The sequence below is a fragment of the Ochotona curzoniae genome, unplaced genomic scaffold, assembly GCF_017591425.1.
Source record: "Ochotona curzoniae isolate NIBS_2020 unplaced genomic scaffold, NIBS_Ocur_1.0 scaffold_4506, whole genome shotgun sequence".
In the NCBI taxonomy this organism is placed as follows: Eukaryota; Metazoa; Chordata; class Mammalia; order Lagomorpha; family Ochotonidae; genus Ochotona; species Ochotona curzoniae.
The window spans coordinates 73,973,259-73,986,975 of record NW_024467119.1 but is presented as its reverse complement, the minus strand read 5'-3'; positions in this window follow the sequence as shown (position 1 = coordinate 73,986,975).

Genomic DNA, 13,717 nt, shown 5'->3' with positions numbered 1-13,717 from the left:
GCAAAAGGAAAACCTGCTAATGGGGTTGCCATCCCTGTGTGTTTCTTTCAGACAATGTGCAGATTCCAAAACTGGGAGGGTTGTGTTTTTACAGGAATAATTTTAGACATTCTAAAAAAATATCCCTCTGTTGGTATTCTCTTTAATTCTGTAACTTATAGCCTAGAAAACGTGTTTCATTTCTAAACAAATTTGAGTGTTCTATCAGCTTCATGAAGTTCTTTTTCCTTCTCCTTCCCCAAATTGTTTTTTTTTCCACCTGCTTCTCCCTCTCTGTCTGTGTCTCTTTGTATCATTACTTGATCTAGATTGTTATTTACTCTTTAATTTAAGGAATTGCATAGATGGATGAATCACTGTTCAAGTATTATTTGGATCGATCCATTTGAACCAATCAACCTACTAAGTATTTTTCTTTGCCATTACATTTTTTCCTTATTTCCTTTTTGTGGTTAAAAAAAAAAACAGTGTGAATTTCACGGAGATTGGAATTAGACAATAACACCAATTTTTCCTGTATTAACTAGTGGGTTTATAGAAAGGTACTCATAACAACAAATGAGTAGGAATGGTGCTTTCTACCATGAATTTACAAGGAAACTACAGATCCTGTTTAGCCATTAAATAGCAATCTGATTTTCATTGAAAAAAGGCATTGGAACAGCATAACTTGGTTCTGCAGGTTCAAAGTGTCAAATGTGTTGCTCCAGAAACTGTAGTTCTGGGACTTCCTGTTGTGAGAAAGCAGGAGGACTGTGGGAAACTCCTTGCCCTGAGACATGCTTGGGTCTCCTATTGCCTTGTTGATTTTTCGAGAAATGCTTAAATTTAAAGACAAGAAGCTTCCTGTAAATATTCTAGTTCATCAAAACCACTTCTAATTTTTAAAGGGTGATTGCAAAAGAAAATGCACAGTGAGAAAGTGGAACGTGTGCAGCTACCAACATATGAGTGCAAGGTTTCCTAGTGATATGCTAGGTAGAGAGGTCGTTGTCTGTGGCGGCTCATTGTTTACACCAAGTGGAGCCCACATTTGCAGATCCATGCATCCTGGCAATGGTCCTTGGCCATAAGAACAATAAACAAAAGATTCTATTTCCGAGTTTCAGTTTAATGTTGCTGAGCCTGCACTCTGGAGCTCCCACCGAGCTGGACCAGCAGAGGGACCTGAAGCTCTGCTCATGCATCTGGGGTCAGGGATAGGGATCTGCCTGCCTGGCCAAATAAACTTATTTTCTTGGAATTTCCTTCCTTATTTCTCCCTTTTTAAAAATGCAAGAGAATTATCTGCAGGAAAACATTCAGATTTAGATCAAAATGCACAAACGAAGCAGTGCTCTCTAGTGAGAGAGCTAAACCACGCGTCTTCCCTCCTGAAAAGGTGTCAGTGGTTTTGATTAGCAGGAATCACTGACATGACAAATCAACCCTGTTTTAATTTTTAAAAGACACTTGAGGTGTGTTTCACAGAACCTTGTGCCTGTGCAAACTAAAATATTGAAATAAAATAAATTAAAAGAAAAAAGCATTTTAAACCAAAAATCAAAAACAAAAACACAGGGAGAAGGGGGTGGGAGCCCTCTGAATTTAGAAGCCAGATATTAAAAACCAGAAAACCCTGTCCTGGTTTCCAGGTGTTTACTTTCTGAAAAGCTGGCCCACAGAGTACCTTCTCTCTTCAAAAGCAAATCCTGGCACCTAGAAGATGGGGCTGACAGTGAGTATTAAAATGACTTCTTTAATGAGCAGTCTGATTGAACCACGTAGGGAACGCTGGGGAGCTTTCTTGCAAGAGCTCAGTTCGGTGATTACATTTTGTTGTGTTGTGTGCTTCCACTGTCCCTTATTTTGACAAGCTATCGAAAAGTTTGGAAGCAGGATGGGCAAATTTTTTTTTCTTTCTAAACTCAGTTGCTAGAAAAGTAATGGTGCAGCACCTTACTTCCCTGCCTGTAATAGAGCACACAGTTGTGCCACTTAAGTGAGAGGGCTTGGTATGAAGACAGCCATGAACAATCTTGAGGTCTCTGTGTTACTGATGAACACGGACCAGGAGAAAAGTGTTTATGCTTTTCAAACACCAGGCTGCCCTCCACTAATACGTGCTCTGTTCTGAATGGTAGGCACGTTGCTGATTCTTGGGGCTGGAAGGAAGTGTCCTTTAGAAATCATTAACATCATCACATACATTGCCTGTTCTTCTTGCATAATAAGTACTGTTTACCATCTCTATTTCCATGCTCTTTTAGGCATTTATCCGTTCTAGACTTGCTTCCCGATACACTGAACAAGTTCTACCTCCCTTGCATGGAAAATCCAGTTCATTAGATGTCTGACATGATTAACTTTTGTGAATGAAAGGTGATTTTTTTTTCTTATTAGGTAAATGAAGAACCACACACACAGTTCCTTTTGTTTTATTTCTTTGTTAGTTTGCTTCTGAACTTTGAAGTTTTTTTTTTCTTTTCCAATAAGCATAGTTTTCTCAGTGATTTTAACTTTCATTGCTTACATTATTTATGGAGAAATTGGAAATAACATTTTAAATAGTGGATATATATTGAATTAAAAGAATCTCAGGACATGATACCAGAGGTCATACATAGAAATATCGTATGTATCTAGTACTATAGAATTCTAATTTTGTAGCTGACTAGGAGAAAGAGTAAAACTACTTCTCCTACAAGTTGTTAGCTTTTGTCTCTCTCACTTTGTAGAACTGGACACATTTGACTTACACACAAACTCTGCTAAATGCAAATAAGTGGATTGTAGACCTGCTAAAGATTTCAGCCCCTATTCCTTTACCTTAGAGCCTCCTAGACTTTTGTGCACTGTATGTTTAAAAGCAGTCTATAATCACATTGTTCATTACTTACATCAGCATAATTTGAGAGTGTAAATACAGCAAATTTCCGATAGATAGGCAATGCATATTTTACAACTGGTGCAAACATGCATGGCTTAAAAGGAAACAATTAGCATAGAAATGTAAAAAAGATTACCTGATTGTGTTGAGATGCTGTGATAGATGCAGTTAGAATTGAATTTTCTACCATTAGACAGACTTCTACATCCCCAGGCAGGGCCCACACTTTCTGGTCACACTGCAAGTGATGAAGAGGAGTGAATAAGCCACAGTGGGATTTCAGGTGTACAGAGAAAACATCCAAGCTTCCAAGTTTATAAACATAGACTGAGACTGGAAATAATTACAATTTGTTATGTTAGAGGGTAATCTTCAAGCAAACTGAGAAATAAACGATACTGATTCCAAAACTGGGAGGGAGTTGCATCCAACACAGAAAGTGGTATGAAGACACACACATGTGACAGACGTGTGTGTGTGTGTGTATCTTTTCACTTCTTTGGCGTCCACATGGGGGAATATAGTCTGAATCACCTTGTTTGACTTAGTTTTGATGAATAAGCCCCAAAACTTTGGTCGGGGACCTAAGCTTTAGCTTCCAAACAAAACAAAAGGAAATGACATCTCCTTCTGCTCCCCTCAAAAGAGTAGAATTTTACAGCTTAGACATAGGGCCAGAAACCATTAGAACGAGGAGGATTATAGAAGACACTGAAACCACAGGCTCCAGGGGCAAATGGGAAGTGAGCTCTGACAGCCATAACTTCCCAGATATGAGTTTGTGAGATTGTACAGGCAATGGAGAATCCTTGGCAGGTATGGAGTTACCCTCCTAGGTAATGGTGAATCTGTAGTCCTTGTACTTTCTTTCTACCAAATCCCCTTTTCCTTTCTCTTCTTGAGGGAAAAATTATCTTGAAGTGAAAACATGAATATTTGCTGGGTTTGATACTGGTGAATTAAATGGCACTGTAGAAGTAAGCATTTAAGCTATGAAGATGTGGGTTAAGGTGTGTGACTACTCTCCCAACTCCAGTTTCCTTGAATGCAGACTCTGTGAGGCAGCAGTGATATTGATTGGGTTCATTGCACACACCTAGGGGATCCAGTTTGAGTTCTTGGCTTCTCGGTTCAGCCGTCCCAGTCCAGACCTGGTCATTGCAGGCATTTGGGAAGTGAACCAGCATATGGGATCTCTTTCCTCTTTGCCTATAAAATAAATAATACAAAAAATTTAAAAATATACCTGCACTAGTCCACCAAAGTACTGTATACTTTACCTGGTATTAGCATGGATCTTGGTGAATTCTACTGTAATACTGTGCAATAGGCAAGTAGGGAGGGACCATGGAAGATTCTATGAAAGCAGTCAGATCAGCTGTTATCCTTATAGGATGACATGAAGGATGAGACTAAAGTAGGTTGAGATGAGTGGCTAAGAGGAGAACTGACTATCTGGCTGAAGAATACTTGGTGGTGGTGGGGTTTGCTCTAGGGGTGGTGACATCCACAGATCCACAATGACATTCCAACAACCATACAGGAATGCATGGCTTGTACTAGGCATACTTTGGAGCATTCCTTAGGCATTAGTTCTTGTACTTGCTTCTATCTGTGGGTTAATGCCAATAATTGATGGGCACCTTTTGTAATCTGTGTTTTTAAAAACATCTCTTGGATAAAACAAACATGAAGAGGAAAGAAGGAATGAGAAATGGAAAAAAAGAGAGGAGGACAAGGGATGGTGATACTTACAAACCAGTACTTGGTTCTTACTTATTTCCAGTTTGCTTTTAAGTGTCTGTCCTAGTTTTGACCTGATTGAGGAAAATTACTTTATTTTGTAAAAGATTCTGTTTTCACTGTTTAATGCAGTTTTTGCATTCTTGCTGAGGCTGTGGCTCAGATGGCATCAGCATCTTAGTACCTAACTCCAGCTTTCTCCTTGTTAAACATCCAAACATTATTCAGACACCTGTGTGTTTTAAACCCAGAGCACTCAGAGCAAGTTTCCATGCTCATCACTTCATCCTCCAGAAAGGTGTGTGAAAGATTTGTGCAGCTAGTAGATACTAAAGTGCATAATAGGTTAACCTGAGCCCCTTGAATTCCAACAAAAGAAGTTCCTAACCTGATTGAAAGTAACTTACATTGACTTTCTTCATCTTTCCTAAAGAGGAGATGATAGGATCAGCAGGCAGGGAGCCTGATGGATATTAATGGGGTTTTTCAAGTTTGTCTTGCTTTCCTTAAACTATTAAGAAAGAACAAAAAACGTTATTTAGAATAGAATCAGTTTCCAGGAAGGGAAAAAAGAAAACTGTGAATTTATTATTAAAGAAAGAAACAGGGCCAAGGTGGAAGATAAAAAAAAAAAGAAGAAGAAAGAAAGAAAGAAAAAGGCCCTCTCACATCTCCTGGCCAGGTGCTCCGTGCATATAAATGTTTCAAGTTAAGCTTTAAGATCAAGGGAAAGTCTGTAGGGAGCCTTGTTTCCTAGAGGTCTGCTTGCTGGAACTGCTCCCGAATACAGGCTGCCCATTTTTATTTGGTTATTAAGGATTAAAGGCTATGGCAATTCTGGAATGGTAGCTCCTTGGTTTCCATTAACTTTGTACAAGAGAGTGAAAAGCCGGCTTCCAAGGAAGACTTTGCATATGTATTTTGGGGCTATCAGTTCATCTCTTTCCCTGTCATCTTGTGTGTATGTTTAACATGAAATTGCTCGCCCTCTCATGAGCTCAGGCCAGAGGAAGGCTGCCTCATTGCACTGATTGAGAATCTCAGTGCCTCTCAGAAATCCTCCTGGTTTTTGCAGGAGTGTGGAGGGAAGATGAAAAGAATTTCACATTAGATTGCTGGTTGCTCCCGCTACTGCAGGTTAGCAATTGCCTGGGAAAACTACTCACTGTTGCCCAAGTTCTCTGGGCTTTTGGTGTCTGAATACACGATCAGAGAGGCAACTTCTATGTTTTTAAATTTTGCTTTTTTCCCCCCTGTGTTATTTTCAGAGCTTGTCATCAAAACTAAAACATGTCTGAAATTATTTTCATAAAGTGAATATGCTTGGTGACAAAGTGACATTCACCTGAAAAGCTGCCTTATGGTTCTGGCAGATAATTGAGTCATAAATGCCTGTTTCTGTAATTGCTATTACAATGAAAGTTCTGATGAAGAGCTCTGTTTCCAGAAAACAAATAATAAAAATAGCAAAACAGTCTCCCAGTTGAGTACAAGCAGTGTTCTAAAGATAGAACTGGGAACTCAGAGTTTATAAAAATGCCCACACTTTGTCATCAAAATATTTTAATCCTGCTACCACCCTGGACCTTCAAGGGTTGGACTAGAAGGCTGAATCTAAGAAAGCAAAGTGGCTTGCCCTGAATCCTATGACTAGGAAAATGTGGGGTTTAGAATAAAACCTGTATACTTTGACTTCAGTTCTTGTGATACCTAGGAATGGAATTGTAGTTTCAATGCTGTACATTTTCTTCACTTATCCCCACATTTCTTAACACTGACATAGACTGCATAATGTGAATGGTTAATGATCAACTAAAGAAATACAGTTCTACAACAGTGTCTCTTATTAATGGAAATTTTTATATGCACAGAGCCTAATTTATTTTATATTGTAACCTTACCATTTTATGTTCATGGCTACTCAAAATCATGGCTACTCTTAAAGTTTTAATCAATAATTATATACCCATAGTCATTGTTACCCAGTAATGAGCATGGTTAAAGATTATAGGCTTGCAGTTTCGCTTAGTGGTTATGCCAATCTTCTGTTAAAACGTGAACTTCTAGATGAGGTGGCATAATAGTACAGAAATAAAGATTTAAAAATACTTTAGTGCTGTATATAGTAATTCTTAGGCAGCTGTGGGTTGCTCACTCATACTGTGTATGTGAATATTTAAAGTGTTCCTAAAGGCCACCTTTCCACAATGTGTGATACAGAGGCTATGAGAAAAGTTTACCCTGGAGCAACATCATTCATGGCAGAAGACAGCTCATGGATTTACTCTCTGCCCATTTCCCAGGCATAAATTTGAGGATGGTGGGTTCAGTTGTGGTCCTTTGTGGGATATGACTCTGTTGCTTCCACTAAAGGTGCCTTGCCATAGGAGCTGTGGAGGGGAAGAGGCATGAGGCCTGCCTCACTCATGCAGTAAGTTTTCACCTGGTCCTACTGTGTCAGGGTACCTGGTCTGACCAAGGGCTCCAGGATCCAATCGCAGATAGGAGGTGCCATTGGGAAACTTGAATCCACAGATAGGCAGTAAGTGGAAGCCTGCTCCATGTAAATGCAGCCTTCTCATTAGGCAGATCCTGAGCCACTTGGATTCTAATGGAAATATGAGTAGATGTGCTCAGTAAAGGATTCAAATTGCTTCAGCAAAACCATCACTTTTACTTAAACTAATGCGAAAGCAATGGGCTAATTATTTTCTACTAAAATGCTTGTCACCAATGTGTGTGGCAACAATTCATAATAGTTACCATTGCCTTAGGCCAGAATTTTTTGAATATTATTATTTATTATAATTTTGCTTAAGGTTGAATGTGGGGATGAAAATTGAAGAAAATGTAACAGCACTTCAGCTAACAAACCAACATGGTGAAAGTTACAAGGTTTTTGAAAGTTTGTGGCAGATGTGTTTTCTAGGAAAACTGTGCATGGATTTTGAATTTTTTTTAACCAAAGCAACCTTTGCTTTTAATTCAGTTTTTTTCCCAAAATTTTTCAAGTAGCCTATTGGCTTCAGTAATCTAAAGGAAATCTAGGCTGTGACTATTTACAAGTGCTGCTTATAGATTTATTTATTTTATTTAATTTTAGTAACTTCTGTTGTCTAAAACTAATATATTGGCTTCCATAGCATTATGTGGTTTATAGAATTTATTGCCTTGTAGTTTTAAAATCAGTATCTTGATTTTTAAGTTTTCTTTTTCAGACACACACACACACACACACACACACATACACACACACACACAGTTCCAATCCACCATTTCTTTCCCCCAATACCTATAACATCAGGGCTGGGTAGGGTGGAAACTAGGTGTCAGAACACCATCCAGGCTTCCCATGTGGACAAAGGGGACCCAGTTACTTGAGACATGATTACTCTCTCATAGCCTGAATTATCAGGATGCTGGAGTCAGAAGCTGAATTTGGGAAGTGAACTTAGGCATTCTGTCGTGGGACACAGGCATTTAACACAAGGCTAAATATCCCACTCACTCAAGATCGTCAAGCAACCTAAGACATGACCTAGTCAGAGTAGATTTTTATTATTCCCATTATATAGAGGAATAAATACAGAGTCAGGGATGCAATAAGAATATCAACTTTGTTACAGAGATGAGAGCTCAATTCTAGATATGATTACCTTTCTACCACTCTGCCTTCCCACTCTGAATTTTAAATCAAGTCTTCAAAACATTTAAGATGATCAGCAGTGGTATCCAGAATTTTAAACACTGACCATTTCTGGGGTAAGTAATTATTTTAGGAGATAAGTGATTTTTATATCACCCACACTTTTTAGCAATCCCAGCTTGGAAGGGAGAGTGAATTCAAAAGATTTTCCCAACTTCAGAATAAACAATCATTTTTTTCATTGCTGATTTATTCCCCTAAATGTCAGCAACAGCCCTGACTCTGCCAAGCAAAAGCCAGGACCCAGAAACTCCATCCTGTTCTTCCACATGGGTGGGTGGCAGGAACCCTAAAACTTGGGCTATTGTCTGCAGTCGTCAAGGCCTGCTACCAGGAAGCTGAATCAGAAATGTGGAGGAGGAGTTGGCATTGTGGCATAGCTGGTAAAGCCTCTATCTATAACACCAGCATCCCATATGGGTATAGGTTTGTTTCCTAATCACTCCACTTTCAATCCAGTTCCTTGTTAATGACCAAGGAGAAGAAGCATAAGATGGTCCAAGTTTGGACCGTGGCACCCGTGTGGGAGACCTGGATGAAGCTTCTGGCTGTTGGCTATTATAGTCATCAGAGAAAAAAAACAAGTAGAGGAGAGATCTCTCTTTCCCTCTTGCTGTCTGCCTGCCTCTTTATTTAAGTAGCTCTGATTTTCAAATAAATATTATTCAAACGTTCATGGAATTAAAAAATAAGAAGCAGCATGGAGTAGTTACTTGAATTAAGCAATCTTGTATGTGATATAGGTGTCCTATGTGGGGGCTTAACCCATTTATCTTAATGCTTCCCTTGGAAAAAAATATTTGGAATGTTTATACATAACCAATTTGGGTTTGCATTTTTTAAAAATAAAATCTTGCAGGTGTGGCTTACTTCTTCCTGTCTCCAATTGTTGGACCCATACACATACAGACCTCACACAGAAATGCCAATGTCTGCACATTTTCACTCTGAACAGGCACTTTCAGTCAAAGCAGAGAGAAATGAGACTCTACCTGTCTGTTGCAATAACATTAATATTATCTCTGTACAGATGCTTTTAGAAGTATGAAGTTAAATGCAGAGCCCTGGAGATGCCTAGAAGCACACATGAGATAAGCAGAGCCATTCACGGAAGACCTAAGAAACAGAAAATTTGCAGGATAAACTTTTCACCATGACAAAGTAGAGGAATGTCACCTCTTCCAATATGAGATTGACAGCAGAAAATAATGACAATAAAGTTAGTGTAAGATGCATTTTATGATGTGATGAGGTAGGAAATACACACACATACATACATGCATACATACAAACATACATACATAGTTACAGCCATGGTCAGAATAAGTTAGGATATTATTAACTAGCAGTGTAAATTTAGCCTTAGGGAATAAAATGGCTGAAATCTGAAAGCAGGCAAGTCCATGTCACTGTAGGCAAGCCAAGGAAGAGTAAATGTGAGATTAACAGTCATTACAGGTTCTTAAGCAAATTTGACTTGTACATTCATGGATAGTATTTCGCAATTCTGAAGAGTAGAAAGTCAGCTTAACAACCAAAACTGTGACTATTGATTGTAGATTGGCTTGAGCACACGCCTCATAATGCCTGTAGAAGAGGCCCAATAATGACCAGTGACTCAATGACCAATTTTACTCTCATCCTTTTAACTGCAGTTTTAGTGAGAAAAGGATTATATACACACACAAGCATACACATACACACACATCAACATGTTGCATATTTATGGCATGGTTACTTACTTCCTATTTCATTGGCATTTAAAAAGATTGTGATAAAATAGAATAGCTCCAATGTTATGAAAAATGGAAAAAAAATGTCCAGTCCTTTGAGTCAAGCTCCTTGCACAAGGAATATGCTTGGAAAGTTGCCAGAGATGGTAAAATTGAGCATTTTCAACATAAGCATTCAATCCAAATACACAGTGGTTTGTTCTTACCATGGCTCAAGCATAATGTGTTTTTTACCATGGACTAAGCAAATATGTTATTCCATTTTTATAAAATTCTGCAAAAGACAAGGCTGGTGTCTCTTTTTCGGAGATAAATGTTATCATTCAGTTCTCTTCAATTTTATATGAGTGTAAATTTACATATTTTAGTGTTACCCCCAACAAAGCTATATTCATCACAAATTGTATCTTAAGGCAGTAAAGTAACTTTAAAATTTGAGGCGTCTGTCCTTGTTAAGATTTCTATACCTAATTCAGGTTTTGCTTTTTAGGTTCCCTACAGATAGAACTAACATGCCCTTCTTTCCAAAACAAAGGTGTAGAGACTAGAATCCAGAAATTGAAAAAGTTAAGAGTCGGCCTTGACTTTTAGCATGGCCAATATCAGTTTATTGCATGAAAATAAAGCAAGGAATATTTTATCATAAGGCCATCTGCCAAAATTACTGAAATTTGCTTAAAACTTGTGGTTACCACAGTAAGCACACATGCTTTAGTTTTTAGTTTTCATTTGTGAGCTTCACAGGTGCTTCCACATATGGATTTTAAAATGCTGTGCCATAGATATCATTCTCCTGTTTTTCATGTGAAAATGTTGAGAAACTAAGAAGTTAGTAACATGCATGAGGGCCTGAAAATTTGTGGTAAAAGGGAGGGGCTGGATTCAAACCTTGGCTTCCTTTTGATTAAAAAAAAAACCTAAAATCTACTGTCATATTTAACCTTTATTACATGAATAGCAAAGTCTACCAGCATAATTTCATTAGGCTTCCAGTTTAGCTTGGGAGAGTTTTCATTTATGGTTCTTTAGAGAAGGATATTCATCTAACCCATCTGCCTCGTTACCTAAAAGGAATTTAGGAACTGCTCTGCAGGCTAAACCCCAGGTTCCTTCCAACCCAAGACCTTGGAAAATAGAAGCCTTGAGGGATTTGCCAGGAAAGGACATAGTTTTCCTCCCTGACATTAACCTTGAAGGTTAGGTGTACTCTCAGTAGCCATTTATGGCTCTGACATTCATACATTTGGTTAAAACCTTTATGAATCCATTTACATTCCTCCCCTGTACTTCTTTTGTGATAATGAGCTCCAGTCCTTTATTATTTCCTGTGTAGAATCATACTGCTTTGATTTGTTCTTAATTCATCTCAAATTTTGAGAGATTCCTCTTTCTCTAGAGAGAAACAGAAATATAACTGTGCTTGTGGTTTAACTTCACACAGGATCTGTAAGAGCCTCTGAGTCTATTTTCTTTTGAAAAGGAACACTTAAAATTGTATATTCTGTTTTCACTTTAGAGAGACAAATATTTTCTTTAAAAATTAGGATGCTATCTTTTGGCACATTTTGATAGTCCTAAAACCTGCTTGTGAATTCCTTTAGAATAATCTCTTATTGGTATTTGTAATACACATTTGCATGGTGAAAGCACCTCAGTCTGGCCCCAGGGAAGCTGGAGGTAATTTTTGTTCTAATCTACAACCACTTTTGGAGAGTAATAGTGTAGCATATTATGTGATATATGTGTTGTAACTGATTATAGCTGATGTATTATAGAACATCGTAAAGCAGTAAGAGAGTCCTGGCTTGGCTGGCAAGAATCTGGTGTTCTGAGACCATCTTTGGAAATCACTGATTCTGAAAATCACTCGCTGTGCTTTTCCAGTTTACGAGATCAAGATTTTAACTGGATCATTTTTTGAGATCATCTTCTTTACAATTCCTTGGCATTGAGTTGGTGACTGAACAGAACACAGTCAATTCTGGCTTCTTTAAGCCATAGCAGTTATGCTTTAAATCTATCAGGATTCATTTACAATTCCTGCTGAAGGCTCCTGAGTGGGTTATGGACACTTTTATCTGTACTGCCTATTTACCTCTGCAAAGATAGCAGCAAATGAAAAATAGGATAATTTTCTCTCCCCGTCTTTTTACATAAATGGTCACCTTTCTCCTAGTTTATTCTTACATGAATAAGGTACTCTAAATGTACCTTATTTGGAGGTGGGGATTTTTGTAAGTGGTCTCCCTGGTAATTTGCTAGTATTGTCTTTTAGAAGTCATTATTAAGAAGGATAACTACTGACCAAAGTCTCTCAACTTGCATCTTTTATGATTGTTGAAAATCCTGAAGTCAGTACTACACTGTTGTTAATAATGACTTGTGTTTAAATGGTCTTTTTTTTCCCCAGGCATTGGTTTTTCTATGAGGAATAGACAATTCGTAAGAGTTATTTTCTTCTTCCAAATGAAAAGTGTAGGACTGTATACTTCTCCGCTGTCTGAATACAGCATCATTGGTTCAGCAGCTAAATACTCCTTATACATCTACTTGTGACTAGGCCTTTCCCTCCTCTACTCCCAGGCATCCTGGCTTCCAGCGTATGGTTTGTGGCCTGGTGAAAGCACATGAACCCCAAGGTCTAACATCTGTAAGATGAAGCCTATCATAAACATGTTATGGGTTTATGCTGAGGACTCAAGGCACAGCATCTCTCACGTACGGATAGTATCTGCTTATAAGCATGAGCTTCTTCTTGTTCCTTTCTTGTTCTTTGTTAAGCCCTCTAATAATTCAAATACGAATGGACCACAGTATTAGAGTTGCAAGAAAATGATAGGACCTTCATTCCAGGAAAAAATGCACACAGAGAGAAATGCTATGTTCTGAAAATATAACTGAACATGTCTTATGAGATTGACCCAGACTGATGGCCACTATTGTAAGAAAAATTACTTTTCATGCTCAAATAGGCCAGAGCCTGTTGATCATCAGATACTGTGTTGACTTGTTGTGTACATGATCTTTACTGCAATAATCTGAGTCTTTATCCTTGATAGCCAGCTTTATTAGGCTGCAAAGCTTTGCCTATCCAGGTTTGAAATCAAGGCCTACAGTTCTTAAATTATTTTCCTTGGCAGTTGAGTAGTTCTCTCAGCCTCTTCATGCTGTCAGAGAGGTGCTGTCATGAATGAGCTGATTTCTGCCACCTGCCCTAGTGTAATTCTTAAAGAATAGCTTTCCTTTTTTTTCTCTCTTTCCCTATTCACTACCAAGTACCTCTTTCCTGGATACAGGGACTGAGAAAAGAGAAAAAAAAAAGCTAACACTTAGTAAAAAAAATCCTTTGAAAGACTTAATTTTTACATAGAGTGATATTTCAGAAAATGACTCTCAGGATTTCTTGAGGTAAAATAAACATTGTAATGTTTTAAAAGCATAATTGGAAAAAGATGTTAATAAGAAAAATAATACTAGGAATGAATGAATACAAGACATGGATTACATATTTGTTCATAAAAATATTCCATTAATGTGATGGGATTCATGAGGTTGTTTTTTTAGAAAAGTCAAGTACATCTATGAGGTACTTAATGAAAAATGCTTGGTTAACATTGTAGGTGATAGTAATGACTAAAACACAAATTTTGTCTTCATTTCCTTTAT